Below are 5,472 nucleotides of genomic sequence, written 5' to 3' on the forward strand. Positions count from 1 at the left end.
GTTTCCAATCCTCAAGGGATGACATTAATACCCATTTCATTTAGCTCGATTCATAAAAAAGACATTTCCTGATGAGAGGAACATTCATAATGGCAGAGACCACATGACGACGGGGGTTGTTACAACTGTGAGATTTGAGTAGATTTTAGATTGAGTTTGTTGCTCTGATCAGAATAAATGTAGCAGCTTGATGCAGCATTGGAGGGGCCCCAGTACCCACCCATGAACGGTTGCAGTTTGAAGCAAATTATTATAAACATGTTAAACCCCTTCATAGAAGCCGCAGACCACAGGCACGAGTTGCACGAACAAAAGTTGAAATAAGATCATGTGCAGAAGCAGACGACTTAGATGAAGGCAAGAACAAATCCACCCGGGTTCGGAGACACGTTTCGGTGGCCTGGCAGGACAAAAAAGCCCTTTTTGTGAGACACCTTTCGAGGCGTTAGTTTGTTTAGTAGTAGCTGTTCTCAAAAGGTCATCCACATGTTGCACAAGGAAAGTCCACCAGTTGCTCTGTGGGACTTTTACAATGCAGATGTTAAAGTTGACTCAGGAAGGAGGTCATATCAAGAACAGACCCACTGCTGATCCACTTGTCTTCTGACCGAGAAACACATCTCTGCGAGTCACCTCTCTGCTCATTAAATAGACCGGATGACTAGGATAACTATGCTATTAATACTGGGAATGAGAAGTAAGTCGGCCATGCCACATTCCACAGGCCCAAACATTCCCACATATTAAACAAGGCTCGGAATGAAATCCAATACTTGGCATCCCTTTCCCTCGATCCCCAAAGCACTACCCTGCTGTATCAAATCATTTTCTTATTTCATATGGGAAGAATGCCAGAGTCACAAACTCTCAGTCCAACTACAGACACTATATGCATAGAAAAGAATTAAGGGGAGTACAGTCAGTGAGCTGGTTACCACTCTCAACAGGGAATGGATGCTGGACTTCCAAAGGACTCCATGTTCTTCACACCCTAGAGTCTCGTCATTTGGAGGGAATGAGCCCTTTCCATCAGTACGATGCACTTATCCAAACTACACAGATGCTGAGAAGATCCAGCTCTTCTGAGTGGTGAAAGGGGGGGGACTTTTGAGCTTTCAAAATAAAAATAACGTAATCCCCAATTAGTTTCCCAACTGACAACTACACTCGCTGGTTAGCTCAGCAGTCCTCACCAGATATGTTTTGCCATTGTTTGAACATGTCTACCAATGTCAGTGAGTGGATTAGGGCACTCTATATTGTGCATTGTTAAGCTATTAAAATCGGGGCCTTGGTGAGAGGTCAACAGCTGCATAGAGGACAGCGGCCTTCTGGGTAATGTCTGGAATGCTCTTCTGGGACAGTTATAGCAACACATATAGGGACAGCCCTCTGAAGTGACCAACTTTTATTCAAAACAGCCCGCAGTAATACTGCACTGAATTGAGGCACTGTAAAGAGGAGATATGCTTACACATCATACGCCCCAGAAAGTGTGTCACTGGCACAAATACAATAGTGCCATTTAACACACAGCCATGGTGGGAGAGAACAGCAGCCTAACTGCTAAAGTCTCCCTGAGTTTTGTCCCTGAGACACCGTAACCACTCTACTGTAAATACAGCATGTTGATAATCCCATCCGAAAGATCAGATAGTTGAATTTAAGCAGCTTTACAGACCTCATCTCTTTTTCTCTCTGTCCCTACCGTAACGAGGAGGCCGTTGAGCTGCCAGTCAGCAGCAGGGCAGAAGTGATAAAAGGCCGACCATCATTCACTAACTCTCCCTCTAATCCTGAGAGAGCAGTTCATGCATCTGTAATGGTCGATAAAATATGAAAAGCACTGAGAGCGCTGACGGCAGCAGAGGGGGTGTGTGTGTGTACGCTACGTGTGAGTCCTCAAATGTTGTTAATGCTCTCCCAACACACTGAATCTTTTAGCGATGTCACTCAGCTCGCCCCTTGGCACACGTGAGAGTAGGAGGATTTCCAGCCGACTGGAGAATAAGCCTTTAATGTGGTGGAAATGGATACTATCTTGTTCACAAAGCAAAAAGACATCAAAGAAAACACAAAATGGCCTTATGACTGTATAAATGAGTTTGTTCATTAACCTTCAAACGCAAAGCCACTGAAAGGAATAAATTACTTTGAATGTTGCAGGAATATGGTTTGTCTTATGCCGTTTCATATAACTTGTATCTCCTGGATCAGCTATTTAAAAGCACATTCTTTGGTAAAATGTTCACAAACCCTGAGATATCAGTTTGGAATTTTTTTCATCAAAAACCCATTGGACTTAGGCAAACCCAAAGTAGGCATCAATGTAAATTCCACAAGTGAAAAATTTGAGGTATGGTGCACAAACCTTCATCAATGTGCATTCGACACACGCAAAGCTACAAGCTAAGATGACAGCTTCTCAACTGGAATAGGCAGCGCTTCCACACAGGAAAGGAGGTGTCACAATGCTTCAAAATGAGGAACCCTAGGAGATTAGGACAGTGTGTTTATGTTGGTGTGTGCTGCTATGAATACCGGCTTCCCTTGAGGGAAATGTGGAAGGACAGTCTATAAAAAAAGAAATACCAACATTCCAAGCAAAAGAAGTTCACATTTAGAGGTAGGTGGAAGTCTGCTCCCTCTAACTCCATATTGGGTTGAATTGTTGCTGGGAGGAGATGAACATCATATATGGAATGTCAGGCCACTACTTACACCAAAGGGCTGACTGTGTGATTGATGAATATATGTGATCAGCCCATGTCTGGGACCCGAAATAGGCCTGTGCGCATTCCATATGACACTGTCCCATCCTCCCGCAGTGGGAAATGTTTGGCATTTCAGAAACTATGTCCTAGATGTTTTTTTAAAACAAAATTAATGGATACTAATCTCTTTTAACTTACCCCTCCAGCTCTCAATAATGCTGAAGCCCCATTCATCCATGTCATCATGCAACCTTTTACAAAGAAAATAAAATGTTTTCAAACAAGCTCAGCTAAACACTGAATCCAAGACTATCACCAACTGGCCAAAACCCTTGCTCATATAATGCACCAGCACACACAGGGGCAAGGCCCGGCGCGCTGTCGACACCACTGGAGAAAGAGCCCAGACATTAAGACCATGCACATTTCACAACCTAGCTCTTGCTGCTGTTTATGATCTATAAAGTCACCGTAGGAAAGAAGAAAAAGTACCAAATAATACTGCCTTTCCCTCCAATCACAACACGAAAATGTGGAAACTTTATCATCTCAGTGGGATTAGTAGCCCTTGTTGCCCACCAGCTTCTTTCTTGCTTAGCTTTGTACTGAGCCTACTGGCTGCAGTAGGCTGTGTTTTCAAGGGATGGAGAATTTTTTTTAAAATCCATATATCATAGTATTGCAATTTTTCTGTGGCAATACTGTATCAATACACAGATGCCAAGTATTGATCTTTAATTATACCTGTGTCGGTCAGTTTGTCTGCTTGACAATCCCATTTTGCAGCAATTCAAATGAAGTGATATGAACGAACAGAGGAATTTATCGCTTTAGAGAAAACCGATGTTGACAAAGTTTCCTTTTGGGGACATTATTTGAAATTGGGAAAAGTTGGAAAAAAGGTAAGACATTGTATTATATTGCAGAATATTGCAATATGTTTAAAATTGCAAAACTATTGTATCGTGACATGAGTATTGTGATGTTATCGTATGGTAAGGCCACCGGTGATTCCCCCAATTCCTGGCCGGATTGAACAACGGGATGCAGTGCATGGACCAACTGGCTTTGCGCGTAAACATCTGTAGCCTGTCGGTTGTGGACTCTCCTACTGAGTGAACAGCACAATGGTGTACCCTTTAGTGGCCAGAGATGGTCGAGGGTATCCGTATCAAAAAAACAAAACAAAAAAAAGTATGTCCTACTTACCACCTTCAGATGGGCTGCCCTGAGAGATAGAACGTCCCTGTGTCAAGTCACTTGAAGTGAAAAATAAAGACCCTTTCAACAATGCAAAGTTACAAGAACATTTTAAAGCATTCCTGCAGCTTCTGTATTTATATCCCTGTTTTTGCCCTTCGGAGGTTGTGTTTCGTGGCCAAATTCCATGCCTTTGCAGAGTCTGACGATGTTTCCTGACCAAAGCTGCTGCGTTTTGTCTGCTTCCCCTCTTTGAGCTTCTGAGTGTAGTACTGGATTTCAGCTGACTGTGCTGGGAGCTGAGCTGTTGAAGCTGTCCCCGCTCTCTCGCTCTCTCTCTCTCTCTCTCTCTCTCTTCCCCCTCCCTCTCTTGCTAGCGCTCCCTCTCGGTCTTCAGATCATTCGCCCCACTTGCCCTCCCCTTCTGGATTCCAGTTCTAGTGTATGACAGCATGCATGTGGATGTCAGCGAGAAGGTGATGGATTTCCTGTGCACATAAATGCATTTATGTACAGTATGTATGTGTGTGTGTGTGTGTGTGTGTGTGTGTGTGCGCGCCTGCTGTGCGAGGCCAAGCAAGAGGGTAAGATGAAAGGAAATGACCCTCTGTGGCCTACGCTTCCCATCCCTGCCCGCAATCCCAACTCCACCCAATGCATTCCCTCCCTGAGCAGCCAAAAAAGGCTGTGAATATGGGGGTATCACTGACACAGCGCCCAAAGGAAAGCCCTTTTCCTGTCACCTCTTCTCATCACCAACACAGTCATGAAAGCACACACACCCATGCGAACACAACCATGCGAACATCCCCCCCACCCCCATAACATGGGATTCTCTATTAGAAATTCCCCCTGTGAGACACACAGGAAAAAGCTTTCCCCAAGATGGTTGCTTGATTGTGTGCAAAGCTCTGTCGACATTGTCAAGCTCACACCAGTGGCTCAGCCAATTGTGATGCGTGGAGGGGCAGAGGTGGGGGGGGAAATCAGCTAGAAGGCCACACCACAGACGATTCTGTGAAGTGGAGTTCAAGTATGTTACTGTGATAATAAGTAGGGGTCGGCAAGTGCAAACATCTGCGTCAAAAACCAAAGACTGCCTAAGACTCCCATTACACTGGCCAAGACACAGACACCACCCCTGACCCCATACAGTCCCAATCAGCTGAGAAAACAAGCAAAGTGAAATAAAGCCTTGAACCTACAATAAACTGAATAAAGTGACACATTCCCAATGTTAGGGTGCAAATTAACTAAATATGCATCTGGAAAAAATGTCTACACGTCAATGAATTAGCCCTTAAGACATCATTGAAAGCCTCTTGACTCAAAACTAACTGACCGATCAATACAAATACTCTGACGTTTCTAGATGCCACACATTTTTATCTCTACTGCCCAACACTTTAAAGACAAGGGTCAAAGGGGAATTGATTTCATACCGGGTGATCTTGTCTTCCTCCAGACTGCTCGTCTGTTCAAAGGTTGGGTAAGTGACTGCTTGTCTGGTGGTGATTTCTGATCAATACTAGACTATCAATTACAGCCTTCTTGCTAT

The 5,472-nt window shown here is 44.1% G+C and overlaps 1 protein-coding gene across 3 annotated transcripts in view; it reads right to left on the bottom strand.

Annotated features, from left to right (window-relative positions):
* Nucleotides 1–5,472, bottom strand: part of daam2 (dishevelled associated activator of morphogenesis 2) — a 102,908-nt gene that overhangs the window by 76,639 nt on the left and 20,797 nt on the right. The window contains exon 1 of one of the 3 annotated variants that reach the window (XM_034857405.1): nucleotides 3,942–4,207. The exons of 1 other annotated variant lie outside the window; for it this stretch is intronic. The gene's annotated coding sequence lies outside the window, so the exon portion shown is untranslated. Of the gene's footprint in view, nucleotides 1–3,923; nucleotides 4,208–5,472 lie in introns of those variants that run through there. One more of the 3 variants, XM_034857403.1, reaches the window with a different exon arrangement.

The sequence above is a fragment of the Etheostoma cragini genome, chromosome 20 (assembly GCF_013103735.1).
Source record: "Etheostoma cragini isolate CJK2018 chromosome 20, CSU_Ecrag_1.0, whole genome shotgun sequence".
Classification (NCBI taxonomy): Eukaryota; Metazoa; Chordata; class Actinopteri; order Perciformes; family Percidae; genus Etheostoma; species Etheostoma cragini.